Below are 16,950 nucleotides of genomic sequence, written 5' to 3' on the forward strand. Positions count from 1 at the left end.
GGAGGAAGGCACTAATGTGAATCATAGTGAAATCAATCAGCTACTGTGCCAGATTTATCCCGTAGAGCCTCAAGCCAAGACATGGCTTCTTTTGGGTCATAAGTCATTTTTTCACCCTCCGGCAGCATCAAAGTCAAAGCATTATATCTGTTCAAATAGGACTTCACCTTCATGGATTTAGCTAAGTCTTTCACACCCTTAAAGCTTCTCCTAGCCATCATAACTTCCTTAAGGTAATCTGGAAACACAAAAATAGGTTTTTCCTTGTAAAAGGCAGATCCCTTAGATCTAGCAGCGAGTAGTAGACTCTCCTTCTTCCTGGCCAAAACAAAAACCACCATTATGTGTCTAGGTTTAGACCCTGGTTGTTTAACAATCCTGTAAATATGATCAATATCCTCTTCCTTAATTAACAGCAGTCCAAAGCAATCTTTGAAAATCCCAGTAACTAGTGAAATCAGATCCTCAGCTCCAGGGTCTTCCTCTACTCCAACCAGTCTGACATTTCGCTCCCGCAGTTTGAAGTCCATTTCTAATCTCCGCTCTTTTTCAACATGGAGATCCTTCTTCAAATTGTTATAGGCCCTGTAGCTCCCTGCCATCTCCGAGGTCATTGAGTGTGATTTTCTTTCCAACTCCTCCACTCTGCCATCCAGATGACACACCTTAGAGTTCAGTTCTGCCAAGGTAGTCTTCACCTCAACCATATCCAGGGACACTTGCTTCAGAAGTTTATAGATGTCCTGACTGCTAGGATTTTCATCTTCCATCTCCATCAATTGTTTCTGTTTCTTTGAAGTAGGATTTTCTGGTTCATGAATTTTCTTTTTTGAATTCATTATCAAACATGAAATAGCTTCAGGGAGGGGATCAGGAGCTGCAGGTTCAAGCTGCTGTCACCTTGGCCAACATTCCAGAATCCCCCACTTTTTGCTTTTTAAAGAGTGAGGGCAAGCATAGATTTAGACACAGATGGATTTTGACTTCCACGGCCCTTAGAAACATCAGTTAAGGGAACCCCTTTGTGTTAGGACAAGTTAGGAATGTTATTAAATACATTTTTTGAAAATGTATCCTTGGGTTGTGTCTCTCTTGATACCAGGCTGCCTGTCTCACCACCCATGTATGGGCCGCAGTGACTCTTCAATGTTCCCCTCCCTCCCACCCTGGTCCGAATGTCCCTGAAACTCACTCGCCCCATTGCAAGAAGCTCAATGCTTCCCGTCAAATCTGACACCTTCTCTATTGTACGTTCTTTAGTGATCAAAAGAGCACTGTTCTTCCCTGTATGGAAATAAAATAATAACAAAAAATAATATTCAAAATAAAATGCTGACCTTTACTGACTCACTAAACAGACATTAATTCAACGTCATTTTAGGGTCGACAATGGGCCACTTTTAGGGCCCAGCAACCCCATCCCAGAAAGGGAAAAGGACAGTGGCCAAGGAAGGGTGTAGGCAGAAAGTTAGAAAGGAATGAGGAGGGTTTCTATAACACCTACAAACTGGGGCTTTGAACATATACTTCAATTGTTATCACAAAGGAGAATCTCTGTAAAATGTAACACATTATGACAAATTACCAATGAAAAACTAATATGATGTGCTATAATAGAGCGTTGCTCTCAGGTCTCCCAGATGGGTGCCAGACAAGTAGCTGCACTAGCCACTCAACTACATCTAAACCGCCAAAGATTCTAAGCTATAACAGACCAATTTGTCTGAACCAGAAAGAATACGAAAGAAGGGAAGCCATCATTCAAATGCACTATCACATCCTTACTAAAGAACGCTAGAGGTTCACTAAAAGGATGCTGCATGGTGCAAGTGCCACATAAGAAGCCCAAACGCATTCTAGCTTTTACTTAATATAACAGCATAATATAAGTATTAGGATTGAAATGCTGACTGAACAAGCATGAAAATAGAAGCACACCAAGCAATCGGAAACCACCCATCAATCTTCCACATCATCAGTGATGAATGAAAACCCCCCATTTCATGGTCTTTAGTCATAGCCAATGCATTTGTGGCGCAACCCCAACGGGCTATCTCTTCCCCCATTTAGCATACCATTAACAAAGAGAAATTATTAAAACAAAAAACATACCCAATGATTGCGTCCACTGCTGAAATGTGTGCTATACAGTCACCACATCCGACAGACCTGATCACTTGCAACAAAGATTCTACCATTGTTGTGTAATCCTGTATCATTCTAAATGTTGGATAAGATTGTTATTGAACCTCGTCCAACACATTTGTTTATTCATATATGACATTTCTACACGGTTGCTAGCAGGTTTTGAATATTGCAGTTCTTGATACATTGGGTTTCTAATTCCTGTATCTTTTTAAGAATTTCTGCACATGGGTGCTTTTAGAAACACCCTTGTTGATAGTAGGCATGCAGTGCAACAAGTGTGCATTTATGTACATCTTCAGCATGTCCAATAGTTTTGCCCATGATGATTTGTTGTTTCACTGTACCAGACACCCCACATTTCTGGAATACATGATCCCTCATTAAAAGAGCAAATAGCTCAGGGCCCTTATGTGTCCTCCTGGGTCCTGGCCTCCCACACTTTATCACCTTAAGCCTCTGCCCGCTCCCAGCACTTTCCTCTGTACCCACTGGCCTATGCCACCACATGCCTGCACTTATTTAATGGCAGCTGGCCATTTACCAGCTGCTAACTCACTAGCACTTCCCTCCTGCACACCTAGCACTTTCACCCACTCCCTCATCCCTTCTCTCCCTCTGCACTTGCACGTTCTGAATGCTCACAATGCCTAGTAGGTCTGCCTCCATCTTTCATTGTTTACTTGCTTTCATTCTTGTGTTCCCTCTCTGCTGCCCTGTCGGCGTTTTGAAACACAATTAACTTGATGTATAAGTGCCTTACAAACGCACCATAAATTAAATAAATGTGAGTTTAAGACAAATTGATCATGAAGACACCGTTCAGAAATTATTAGTTGCTGCACAGCATGGTAGAGATCCAAATCTAACATCACAAAAGATTTTGAACCGGTTTCACAGTTTTGTGTATTTTTTTCTTTAATGTCCAGATTTGTCAAGAAAGTCACCTGAATCGAACAATCTGTTGGGGGAAGCAGGTATGGTTGGCACAACATCTTCTGCACTCTCATTAATGTTTGCACTGAATAAAGTCACACCCATAGCACATGCCCAACCTGGGTCAGCTCCCTCTAGCACTTCTCCCTCTCCACCCTCCCCATCCCAACCTTTCGCCCTGATCTCACCCTCCCCCTGCACTTCTTGTTACTGCACTTGCATGATCCTAATGTTACAAGGCCTAGTAGGACCGTTATTGTTGATTTTCTCTCCGAAAAGCTTTGAGCCATTGTAGATGAAGTCTGTTGTGCAGCAAAGTAGTTTATGTAGCAAATGATTCAGCATGCTTGCATCATACAATGTTATGGACAGTGATTAATCTTTGTCATGACATTCATAATATTAAGTAATCACAGTTGCAAGAAGGTTTGCCTTTCGATCAGGTGTGTTCTTAAGGAAGTGCAGCACGGTACATACATGTTCTTTTCAAAAGGTTCAGTGGAACATACTCTTTCTTTTTTTAATTTTTTTTATTGGTTTTTACAACAAACAATCAACTTTTAACACAAAAAAAACAGCAGTACTTATGTAATACATTAACGTCATGTGCACATCAATATGTATCTACCGCTTACCCTTACCCTCACCCCAACTCGAGCCTACTCCATTTCGCATGCTGCTTATCTTCCCTCTGAGGGAACTTCTCCTCCTGTATTCTCAGAAGTTTCATGCTTGCTTGAGCAGTCCTGGGTGGACCCATACAATGTGGCCGCTAAGTGTTTCCAGGCCGTCAGGATTTCTGCTTCCTCCTCCCCTCCCCTTTTGACTGCTTCATGCCATGCTGCTGTTTCGGCTTCGGTCCATTTCTGGAGATCACTCCACCAAACTTCCACCTTCGGTCTGTTGCATGCTTTCCACCCCATGGCAATCCTGCGCTTGGCAGGTATGTATGCCAAGTCTTTGAGCTTGCTGACATGTTTTAGTTGGGCAGGTCTAGGGAACCCCCTACCACACATGCCCACACTGATTCAACATCCAGCATAATCACTTTTTCATTTAATCGGTGGGCTACTTCTCCCCAGAACTTCCCAATTTCCGGACACTCCCAAAACATGCGAGTCATCCCTGCATTTTCTTCCCCACATTTGGGGCACGTTTGTCGTCCAGCATTCTTAAAGCGTGCTATCCTCTGGGGTGTCATGTATGCCCTATGGGTTACATATAGCTGTATTTATTGTAGCCTTGCGTTCCTAGACACTTATTTATGGTACTCTTGAACCCGTTCCCATAGCCTATCATTGATAAATTCCCCGGGTTTCCTCTTCCCAGTCTTGTTTTAATAGGGCCACTTCCTTTCCCACCCTAGACATCAGCAACTCATAGATTCGGGAAACTTCATGACCTCCCTCAGCTATGTCATATATCGTTCTATAGCCGTATCAGGTTGATCTTCCAGTATTATTTCAGACCACGTCTTTCTGATTTTCCGGACCAATCTAGTAAAGGTGATATACTCCCCTACATGCAAACCCGTTTCCAGTGCTTACAAATGGTCCTCCTTAGTCTCTCGTCTCGTCCACTCTATGCCAATAGCGCCACCTGCGGAGAGCACGGGGTCGGATTCTCCATGACCTGGCAAGCTTTGCGCCACATCCTCCATCCCAGCTCCAACATCCCCGGGTGCCCTATTATCTCAGGTTGGGACAGCCATATCACTTCTTTCAGAAAAAACGGGGCACACTCTACTCTCAACAATCTGGACTCCGATGTCGAGTCTTCCGTTAGCCATTTGGCCACGTATTGCAGTTGGCTGGCCAAGTGATGGATCTCAAAGTTAGGCAGTTTTATACCCCCTTTTCATACGTGTTTTGTAATTTCCATAGGGCAAAATCTGTTCCTAATTCCATTCCAAAGGAAGCCTCTACGTATGCTCTGGAGTTTGACAAAAAAGCGCTTGGGTATCATATATGGTATGTTCCCAAAGAATGTAATAGTCTAGGCAATACGACCATCATCAACAACGCCCCCCTCCCCATCATGGCCAAGGGGAGCATAGTCCAGAAACTCATGCTGCTTTCTATAGTCACGCCTGCTTTCTCAGTATTGTATTTGTATTCTGCTTCTACGGTGTGATAAATGTCAATCCCCAGGTATCTGAACGTGCTGGTCACCCACGGTATTTGCAAGACTGGCAGTTGCTCCCGCGGAACCCCTATGTACCTCTCCAGGTGAAATATGCACAATTTCTTGGGATTAGCTGCAATGCCAGAGAGCACTACAAATCGCTCCATTGCTTCCAGAATATGTTCGAGATTCTCTTCAGGGTACCTCAAGTATAACAACCTGTCATCTGCGTATAATGAAATTGTGTCATCCCCCTTTTGTGTAAATCCCAACTTCCTCATATTGTTGCCTCAGGTATTTCGCCAGGGGTTCCAACGCTAGGATGTACAGCATCGGGGACCAAGGGCATCCCTGTCTGGTGCCCCTACTGAGTTGCCACGTCTCCGAGATGATCTCTCCCGTCTTAACTCTGGCTAGCGGTGAACTGTATAGTAATTTCACCCACTTAAGGTACCCGGGCCCCATCCCATATTCTCTGAGAGATGCCATCAGCCAAGGCCACCAGAGAGAGTCAAAGGCTTTCACTGCATCCAGTGATATAATTGCAATCTCACTCGAGTCTCCGGCTGTGTGTTCTATGACTCGGTGAAGTCGTCTGAGGTTATCTGATATGTTTCTGCACGGGACATATCTAGACTGATCTGAGTGTATTAATCTGCTTATAACCCGTCTCCTTCTATTTGCAAACACAGCTGTGAGTATCTTGCTGTCCTGGTTCAGCATCGTCAACGGTCTATATGATACGCAGTTCATGCTCGGCTTGTTATGTTTGGGGAGTGGGATAATGATCGCCTCTCTCAGGGATTCTGGTAATATCTCTGTTTCGAATGCTTCATTTAACATTGCAAGCAGCGGGGGGAGCACTTCTTTCTTATACATTTTGTAAAACTCACTGGGGAGTCCATCTGCCCCTGGAGTTTTGCTGGTGTGTAGCTGCTCCAGCACCACTTCCAATTCTTCTAATGTGATTGGGGCGTCTAGGTCCTCTTGCTCTTCAGCACTTATTTCTGGCAGCCCAATATCCTCTGTTTCCCTTATTTTGCAACTTTCGCACCCCAAAACATCCCGTACAATTGTTTATAAAATTCAAGGAACTCTCCGTTCAGGCCCTCTTGTGTATCCAATATTTGCCAACTCTTCCCCCATTACTGCTCTATTCGTTGGTCTGGGGGTCTCACTTTTATATAGCCATGCTAGCAATCTTCCCGGCTTGTCTCCCCCTGCGTGTTGCACCTCTCTATATTTCTTATAGTTTAAATTACACAATCTCCACCAGAGCCCAGTGCATTCCTGCTGCAATTGGTTTATGGTTTCAGCATCCTCCCGGGAGTCACTTCCTTTACCTAGCACTGACTCCAGTTCCGCCTCTGCTTTCTGTAATTCCCTTAGTATGCCTCCTTGCAGCCCTTTGGATTTGGCAATGGCTGTACCTCTCAACACCACCTTAAAAGCTTCCCATAAAGTGCCGGCCGATTCAACACTCCCAGTGTTCTTTTCAAAGTATTCTATAATTTCTTCTCTCAGGTCCTCCCTGAACACTATATCTTTCAGTGCTTGAGCTCTGAGTCGCCACGTTGGGATCCTAGCTCTTGGGGACAAATATTGCCATGTTAGGACCAGAGGCGAGTACTCCGATCTCACTATTTCAGCCGCAATCTCTTGTGTCTATTTGGGATGTGTTTACGTGGCAACCACAGAACGTCGCGTACTTTCAGAGGGTGGGCATCCATGTCCTCCAGATAAGACCAATAGGTGCCCATCCCCTCCTTCATATGCTCCAACAAGACCCTTAGCTGGGCGACCCGGTGGTAGAGAAGGAAGTCTGGCAGCCCGAAACCACCCTCCTCCATAGGTAACGTTAGAATGGCCTTCCCTATCCTCGGGTTCCGCCCTTGCCATACAAACTCTCGGACTGCCCTCTGTAGGTCTCGAAACATCTGGTCGGGGACCCCGTTGGGAGTGCCATGAAAAGATACAGCAGTCTCGGGAGGATGTTCATCTTCACCGCCATCATACGCCCATACCAGGATAGGATCATGCCTCCCCACCTCCTCAGATCTGATTTAATCTCCGCCATAATGGGCCCATAATTCGCCAAGGCCAATTTTGAGAGTTCTCTCGTGAGGAGCACACCCAAATACCTAATGGAGTCCCTCCCCACCACAATCCCCGCACACCTATCCCAGTGGTCCAGCCCCGGGTCCTGAACCTCATAGGGAGTAACACTGATTTGGATGCGTTTATTTTTAGCCCCGAGAATTGCTCGAAGATCGTCATCAGGGACAGGAGGGGGGGGGGAAGCGAGGAGCTGGGTTCCACCAGGTATGCTAGAATATCGTCAGCAAACAGGGAGAGCTTGAACTCCACCTCTCCTCTTTTAATCCCTTTAATGTTGGGGTGGGCTTGGACCGCTATGGCCAGGGGCTCCATCGTCAGGACATATATTAAAGGGGAGAGGGGGCATCCCTGCTGCGTCCCCCGCGTGAGAGGGAATGAGTCGGAAAGTTCTCCATTCACCTGTACTCTCGCCGTTGGGGCCCCGTATAGGGCGGAAACCCAGTTCCTGATGTGAGCCCCGAAGCCCATTCGACAGAGGAGGAGTTGCATGTACCTCCACTCTACCCTGTCAAAAGCTTTCTCGGAGACCAGGGAAAGCAGACTTGCTTCGAGGTCTGATTCTTGGGCATGGTGGATTAGGTCTATCGTCTTTCTGATGTTATCAGAGACTTGCCTGCCCCCCTATGAACCCCACTCGATCCCCGTGAACCAGCTTGGGCATTATCCCCCCCCCCATCCGTTTACCTATCACCTTGGCCAGGATCTCAACATCTATATTGAGAAGGGAAATCGGGCGATATGAGGAGCATTCAGTGGGGTCTTTGCCCTCTTTGGGCAGAACCACGATTATGGCCCTCATCATGGTATCCGGCAGAGAGCCCCCCTCTAACACCACGTTAAACACCCTCAACAGGTGTGGGGGTAGGATAGCCCGAAACCTCTTATAGAAGTATACGGAGAAGCTGTCTTCCCCCGGGGACATTCCCACCTTCATCCCACTGATCGCGTGCTCCACCTCCTCTTCCGTCACCCGGCCCTCTAGACCCTCCGCCATTTCGCCTGTCAAGGACGGGATCTGGATGGAGTCCAGGAAATCCTCAATCTGAGTGTCATCCCCGTCATATTCTGACGAGTATAACTTTTCATAATAATGGCGAAAGGCTGCTCCAATGTTTGGGGTGACGTGATCTAATGATCCCCGATCATTCTTCACTGCCTTCACCGTTCTGTTCCTCTGAATCTCTCTACATTTCCAGGCCAGGATTTTGTTAGCTCTGTCCCACTTCTCATAATACTTTTGTTTCACTAGTAGGAGGCTCCGCTCAGTCTTATGTAACAGGAGGTCTTTCAACTGGAGTTTATAGTTTTCTAGGGAGGCAATCTGATCCCTTTCCAGGGGTGCCTCCGGGAGGTCACCCGGCTGAAGTTGGCCTATCTTTTCCCTCAGGGACTTTTCCTGGGCCTCCCTCTCCCTCTTTTTCTGGGCTCCCATTCTAATGAGGACACCACGTAAGGTCACCTTGAAGGCATCCCACAGCAACTCGCCATTGTCGTTCAACTCGAAATACTCTGAGATGGCGTCCTGCACTTCCTGTGCCAGAACTTCGTCCTTCAACAGGGAGTCATTACATTTCCATCGCCCTCTACTGCCACTCCGCCATCCCCCTACTATGGTGGTACGGACCAAGTCGTGGTCGGACCAAGGGATCGGGTCAACCCTGTGGCCAGAGACATGTGGAAGAAGGGTTTTGTCTACCAGGATGTAGTCTATACGGGAGTATGATGTGTGGATTGCTGAGTAGTATGTGAAGAAGGGGAGCGCTGTCCTGGGAGTCGGAATGGTATCCACCAGGCCCAGCTTTGCGTTGACCCTCTGGAAGGTACGGGCAATGGTTTAATCTGAAGCCCTAGTGGGCTGGGGCTCCAAGCGTTTTCTATCCGCGGTTGGGTCTAGGACCATATTAAAATTCCCCCCCCCACCACCAACATCCCGTGAACAAACAATTTCAATCTGTCCTTCACTCCCTCCCAGAATTGCGCCTGGCCTTCATTGGGTCCGTACACAACTGCCAGAGTCAGAGGGGAGCCCCGCAAAGAGCCCCTTGCCAACAGATATCGGCCCTCTGGGTCCTTCACCGTGGCTTCCACTTCAAAGCCAACATCCCTTGCTAGCAGTATGGCTACCCCCCTTTTCTTGGTTCTGTGGGATGCGCTGAGGACCTCCCCGATCCTGCTTCCTCGAAGTTTCGGTTCCTTCCCCCGAGCCCAGTGTGTTTCCTGAAGAAAGAGCAGATCAAGCTTTGCCCTCCTGAATTCCCTGCAGACTAAGGATCTCTTGGTTGGGGTGTTCAACCCCCGCACATTAAGGGAACCCACGCCCAGGGCAGGCAGATCCTCAGCCATTGTCTAGGATCAACATCTTACTGGATAGCTGACTCATGGCACTTTTCCTTTCCAGCTCCTTTTGTGTTATGTCCTGATCTCCCTTGCCCCCTCCCCCTGCCCACTGCCCCCCAGGTGGGCCTTAAACCTGTCCCCAACTGACCCCTGGTTCCCCCTCCGAACTGAACAACCCCAACTATTCCTTCAACCCCCCCCCCCATCCCGGCATCCAGCCAAATAGTTCCACCATTGCTGGTAATTGGCCGGACCACCAGCCTACCGCCTCCGGCTGGGCTAATGTCGGAAATCACTCTTCCTTGAGCCCCCCCTTTCCTCCCCCATCCCCCCCCAAACCCCCCTCCCCCAGTTAGCCGACATACTTGCTGTTCTGGGAGGCCCCTTAACGTCCTTGGACCCCATGGTCCTGGAAGTCAACTCGTCTTTGAGCCAGGCCTGACGTTGTGATCGTGAACTGGGTTCTTTGCCCGGCTTTCCCGTACCCTTTTTCACTTCCAGATTGGTGTTTCAGCTACCAGACTACCCCAGGCCTGACCGGCCCGCTCCTCCGGGGTCGGCGTCCTCCCTGTCTGTCGTCAGGGACGGCGGATTCAGTTTCTTAAATTTCCGTGGACCTGTCTTCTTTCTCCTCTCTCCTTGTGGCCTGCGTTCCCTGGCTCCTTCCGCTGCGAATCCCGTGGGTTCTCTCTGCGGGGTCGGGTCCGACACATACTCTTGGATGGCTCCCCTTATGTCCTCCTCTGTAATCAGGGTCGACCGTTGACCCTCGTACTCGAACATGAGGGAGAAGGGCTACCCCCATCTATAGCGCACCCCCTTCTCTTTTAGCATTTGTGTAAGAGGGCAGCACATCCTGCGTTTGGCCAACGTGTATGAAGAGAGGTCCTGGAAAATGGACACGTGCATTATTATAGATTATCTCCTGTGTCTTCCTGGCCTCCTCCAGAACCTTCGCTTTCTCGGTGTAGTAATGAACACGGACCAGAATTGACCGGGGGCCCCCAGCTCTGCCCCCCGCTCTGTGGACCCGATCAAACGTTGGTTCGGTCGTCATCTCGTGCGAGAAAAGGAGGGTGATGATGTCCCTCACCACCCGGTTCAATTCTCTTTCCGTTTCTCCCTCCGACTCCCCAAAGATTCTGAGGTTGTTCCTCCGTTCCCCATTTTCGAAATCATCCTTTGCCTGGCCCTTTCCCCATCTCTCTTTTCTAGAGCAGCTATTCTCAGGGACATATCCATCTCTTGGGTCGCTGGTGAGGACTGGTTGGTCTCCAGCTGCAACAGTCTGTCCTCGACCTTGTCCACCCTACAGTCCATGTTCTCCATTTTCTGGGCAATGTCCGCACGCATGTCTCTGATCTCCTGCAGGACCGAGGCAAAGCCCTTTTCCATTGTAAGGGTGGGCGGGGGCGAGGTCTCGGGCTGGGACATTCTGGTCGTCCATTCCGGGCCGCTATTCTCCCTTCTGGCGTCCTGGTAACGGTACTCCTGGAGGGTGTGGCACCAACTCATCTGATCTCCATTCCTCTCCCTCCGGCCGGCGGTCCTCGGGGGCCAAGAGCGATGACCCTGCTGGGAGACTGCCCTCTCTCCTTCAGGCAAAACCGTTCCGTGGGGAGCTATCTTTGAGCGGGCACACGCCCCACCGGCCTCTGGTGGGGGCCTCACACTCTTTACACGCCCTTTTCCCACTGCTTGTGGTAGTCTGTCCCTGTGGTGGGGAGGTGGCGACGATGTGTGTCAAATTGTGATCGGATGAGGGTCCAGGCTAGGCCCCCGGGGAAGGGGAGCGCAGCGCCCACGGCGTGCTGATTAGGTTCTATCGGCCATGTTTTCTTCAGAGTTCGTCTCCAGGCGGGCACTCGCCCTGGGAAGGAGCCCAGGGGCCATCACCTGTGTAAGTCTCCTCCCGCCTGGGCCTCTCACCTTCCTCACCAGCCGTGTCCCGCTGTTGTCTGCTGTCCACTGCTCTGAAGGCCCTCACCAGGGTCCGTTGGACAGGGCCTCGGCGCCCCTGTTGCTCGACTCCCTATTCGGGAGCTCAGGTCAGGCGGGCTGCCTCTCCTTTGGAGGGTCCGGATCTGCGACTCGAGTCGCCGCCGCCTGGGGCTTCTGCTCCGCGCTGGTACCGTCCTCCTGTGCCGCGGGGCCCTGACGGTGGAGTCCCCGCCGGTGCGCCGCGTGCTCTGTGATTGGGGTGGGGTGGAGAGGTCAGGCGCGCTTGCAGGCCTCAACGGCTACCGCGCACCACGACTCCCCACGCAGCTCCGGAGGTGGGCGGGGCCTCTCGCGGATCCTCTCGTTGGGCTGCAAGGCCCCGTTCTTGGGCACCCGAGGGTCTTTCGGCGTCGCTCTTTCGCCCGGGGTGGTCCCTCAGGGTTCACCGCCACTGAGAACCGCAGATGTTCCGTGGAGGGGTTGCGGGGGGGGCTCAATCCCTCAACATGGCCCAGTTTCGGCGGGAGCAGCGTCTTCAGGCAGCCATCGCCTGTGCGCCCCCGGTGGCCTCCTTTTTGTAACATTTACCCTGTCTTTGGCTTTCAAAAAACATTGCCAATTAGGCCTTTTTTGAGTAAACTAGGTACAAACCCAATTGTATGGGTGTTCTGTTCACAGAACAAAGTTATCAAAACTGCGACCTTTTGCACAAGTACGAGTGGTGTGTTGTATGAATGGGGATGAAAGAGAATGTGAGAAATGATAAGTGAGATGTGAGGGGCGTGGCTAGGACGGGCATGTAAAGGGACGTGCTCCGGAGGAGCTCCTTTGATCCTGTATTGATCCTGGGGAAAAAGTGCACGCACGGATGCCTGCCAGCGCTGTGAATTAACATGCGTGACTATGAAGGTGGGGGCCGTACTCGTTCAACTTTTGGTGCACATGGGATGCACGAACACAAAGCTATACCTATTTGTATAACTGCGGGCCCCGACTCGAAAAATTGAAACAAAATGGCCGCGGAAACAAAGGGATCATCGAGGGTCATGGGCGCTCTGCAGCGATAGCTGATGGAAGGATCAGACGGTACCAGTAATGGATTTCAGGATCCTGTTTTAAGCAATGGACCCGAAGGGGCCGTGGTGTGGAGAAGCGGAGGAAAGAAGGCGGACTGCCCGGGCCGCGCTTATGCTTCGTGAGCCGAGAGACAAGATCGAGACAGCAAGACGCCCGAAGAGGCGTGCGCCCGGAGCCCGAATGCGCATAGATGGTAACTGACGAGACCTGGGCCCGCAGTGAAGCCAGACTGAACTTGGAAGGTGCCCCTGGAGAAAGGCAGAGACCGGGGTCACGACACCGAGAGTGCGCAAGTACGTGGGTGGACACAGCCCACTCTAAGGGTGAGGCTAGCAACCAAGACACACAAGGGCATAGCCGCTACGGCCCTATACTGCCAAGAGTGGCCTGGTCACGGGAAGGTGCAGCTGGCTTACGCCCGGACAACACGGCAGGATGTCTAATAACGTTGTCAGACCCAGGACCAAACAGCCCACGATAGAGGCCTACACTAAGACGCCCCCAGATGCGGAGGGAGGCAAAGGCAAGGAGACCCCCACGACAGAGGCGGAGGCCCCAGGCACGATCCAGGAGGTGCTAGCAGCAATTGCAGACTTGAAAGTGGCCTGGGAGACTAAACTGGGCCATGCAATGAACAAACTGAAGGTGGGCCTGGACCTCAAGATTGGTGCGGTCCAAGAGGAAGTGAACCTGCCGAGACTGGACGTGCGGACGATCGCGGAGCGCACCGGGAACTTGGAGAAGGAGATGGCCCCGAATACTGCGGCGTGCGCCGCACATGGATCGGAGCTACATGCCCTCGTGCAGCGGGTGGGCAACCTGGAGGACAGAGCGGAGGAGGCGGAAGGGCAGGCCAGACGTAACAACATACAAATTGTCGGTTTGCCGGAAGGAATGGAGGGGCCCAACCCAACAATATGTGGAAACCATGCTTCTGCAAGAGATAACTGGCGGGGCGCTGACCCAGGGGTTCGCGGTTGAAAGGGCGCACAGGGCCTTGACAAGAAGACCGCCCCCGGGTGCCCCCCTGTGACTGCTGATAGCGAAAATTCGGAACTATCGAGACCGGGAGAAGATACTCACATTTTTTCGGAAGGGAGGAACGATCGAAAGGGGGTCGGCAAAAATCATGGTATATCTGTAACGCTCACCTGATTCTCGCAGAGGCGCCGGTCTTGACTGGGCGACTACCGTATCTTCAAAGGTGATGTGTAGCACCCGGTTGGCTCTTTGGGCTGGACCTCTGTGCACTGTATGCCTGACGTGTAGAGTAAGATGTCTGCAGATAGAAAATATGGGGTTAATGAACTGGGGTTATTGGGGTGTCCCTATCTCTTTCCTCTTCTCCTCTCCTGTAGACCCCCAAAGGTTAACGCTGTCACCTTAGGTAAGTGAATGCCGAGCTCTCCATCTGCCTCGGGGCAGGGTGCTGTAACCAGTTTCTTCACTGGATAGGTAGCGCAGGCCTCTTGACTTCAGAGGACTGCTGTCCGTCGTTTACTGCACGAACGGTAAGTTTCGAGTCATTCAAATGTCTTTAAAGTCTTTAGTAATGATGTCTCTTGTTTTGCAGGGTTCCGGCGATGGCGGATGACGGGCTGAAGTGAGTTGAAGATGGAGCCCGTGTGATGAATAGAAGCGCCTGGAAGCACGTAAGTAAGCGCTTGTTGCCTGCTTCACTATGCCCTCTAACTGTCTATTTATTTTGCAGGTACGAGTTCGGAGCGGCTGCAGGGTGCCGGAATACCCACTGGATTAGATGTGGAAAGGAGTAATGGCACGTGAGTATTAAAGTTCCCCAATGTCTTTAAACGCACCTTGTTTTGTCTTTCAGATGCGGGATGCAGCGCCGAAGGCCTCCGGAGCGTGCAAAGAGTTGGTAAACTTTTGTCTTTCAGATGCCGGAATGCAGTGTGAAGACCTCCGGAGCGCACGAAGAGTAGGTAAGCCTTTGCCTTTCAGATGCCGGAATGCTAACCTGTTCTTTCTTGTCTTTATAGGTGTTGCTGAAGACTGGATTCAGGATGGTAAGCCTTTTTCCTTAGGCCCAGGACCGGATGCAGAAGACACGATGAGCGTTCTACTGCAGAGGTTGCAGAATAACGCAAAGCAAGATTCATCCACCGGGTGTGGTTTAAATAGCCTCCTGTAGTGCTTAGGTCCTCCTTCCACAGCCACGCCTAAGTAAGAAAAGAGTTCCTGGTAAGAAAAGAGTTCCTGCCTTCCAGAAGAGTTCCAGTGTTCTGAATCTAGGGAGTGGCTCCAGCCCCACCCAACAGGAAAAGTAGTTCCAAACAGAAGAGGATCAGAGGCTCAACTGGCAGGCAAGTAAGCAGCATGGTCTGCTGAAGGTAAGTCCACCCAAGCATTATGAGCCCGGCGCTTCCAGCGCTGGGACTGGGCATATTTATGAGCCTGGTGCCACTGGCGCCAGGACTGGGTCCAAAAGGTCCCAATTGGGACTGGTTGGCACTCGGAACCTGGGTTATGGATCTGCTTCCAAGGGAGTTGGGAAAACCCTGACCTTTTGGAAGCAGAGATCATGACAATATCCGGACTATACACTGCATGTACAGCGAAGCAGGATGAACTTTGGGTCGGTGAAAAGAAGATTAAAAGAAGCAGGCCATTGTTACATGTTGCTTTACCCAGCCAAGTTGAAAGTGTTTTACAAGAACAAATCCCTGTTCTTTGAGACGCCGAAGGATGTGATGGAATGGCTGGATATGCATGGCCGCCCTCAGGAACCGGATATCCAGATGGGGGCTGCAGGAGATAAGTAGCACGCAGCTGTGTCCTCCTCTGGGACATGGCTAGGACATTGGGACTTGAATATAGAGTTCAATTAAGCTTGTGGGGAGTGCGCGGCAAGATAAGCTGGCGGGATCCGCTGGGCGCAACAACCCTAAACAGATTAGTAGTATACCTAGTTAGGTCATTGTTAGATCGGTGACACCCTGCCGGGTCCTAGCCCTCGGATGCCAGATAGGACCAGACGCCAGTGGGCCTGAGATCCAGGGATGGAGCTGGGCATTTGTTGGGGTAGGGTAGGGTGGGGGGAGGGGTTGGGTTGTGTGCAGTGGGGTGGAGTTGGGGTACAGGGGAGGGGGGAATTGTTGAGGCTGGGAAGGGTAAGAGTCGGTAAACGGGCCATCATGGGAAGCATCGGAGGGAGGAGTGGACTGGGAGCACACAGATTAGATGGCATCGGGTAATCTTAGAGTGGTGACCTGGAATGAGCGGGGCCTAAACAGTTACTTAAAACGCAACAAAGTGATGCTGTATCTAAAAAGGATGCGTATTGATATAGCCTTGCTACAAGAGACCCACCTCACTAAGGAGAAGCTGGAGGTGGTCAGGAGAAAATGGAGGGGTAGTGTCATGGGGGCCACGTATTCGACATATGCAAGAGGGGTGGTCACATGGGTGGCACCGCACATGCAGTTCCAGGTGCTCAGTTCGACAATAGACCCAGAGGGCAGAATGGTGGTGGTAACGGGACTCCTGGAGAACAGAGAGGTGCACATCATCAATTTGTACGCCCCTAACCATGATACGGCGGCTTACTTTAGGTCCCTATACAGTAAGATTAGCCCCCTGGCGCGTGGCGCGATAGTGTGGGGAGGGGACTTTAATTGTGCCCTGAATCCTAGAATAGACAGGTCAGATGACAAATCAGGGAAGCCAACACCAGCGGCTGAAGCGCTGGGGACAATGTTGGAAGACCTAGGCCTAGTGGATGTCTGGAGGAAGCTGCATCCATTGGATAGACAATACTCGCACTACACAGCACCACATGACTTGCACACGAGGCTAGACTGTGTTTGCAGGGTCCGAGATATTGGGAGAAATAATGGGAGCGGAATATAAGGCTCGGGTATTATCCGATCACTCGCCTCTGGTCGTAGAGTGGCGATATCAACCCCCCAGGGCACGCATCCCGACATGGAGATTCAGAACTGAGGCGTTACAAGACGCGGGGTTTCAAGAGGACCTGAGGGAGGCCATCGAGGAATATTTTGAAACTAACACGGGCAGTGTACGCTCTGTGGGTACAGTATGGGAGGCGTTTAAGGTGGTGGTGCGGGGGGTTGCTATATCGAAATCTAAAGGGCTCCAAGGGGGCATTGAACGGGAACTTCAGGAATCAGAAAGAGAGCTGGAGGGTCTCATGCAAAATGAGGAGACAACCCGGGAGAACAGTGCCAAGATAAAAGACTTACAGTTAACCTGCAGTGGACTCTGGGATAGATTATGCAAATTAAATTACAA

The sequence above is a fragment of the Ambystoma mexicanum genome, chromosome 8 (assembly GCF_040938575.1).
Source record: "Ambystoma mexicanum isolate Mex_15411 chromosome 8, UKY_AmexF1_1, whole genome shotgun sequence".
Lineage (NCBI taxonomy): Eukaryota > Metazoa > Chordata > Amphibia > Caudata > Ambystomatidae > Ambystoma > Ambystoma mexicanum.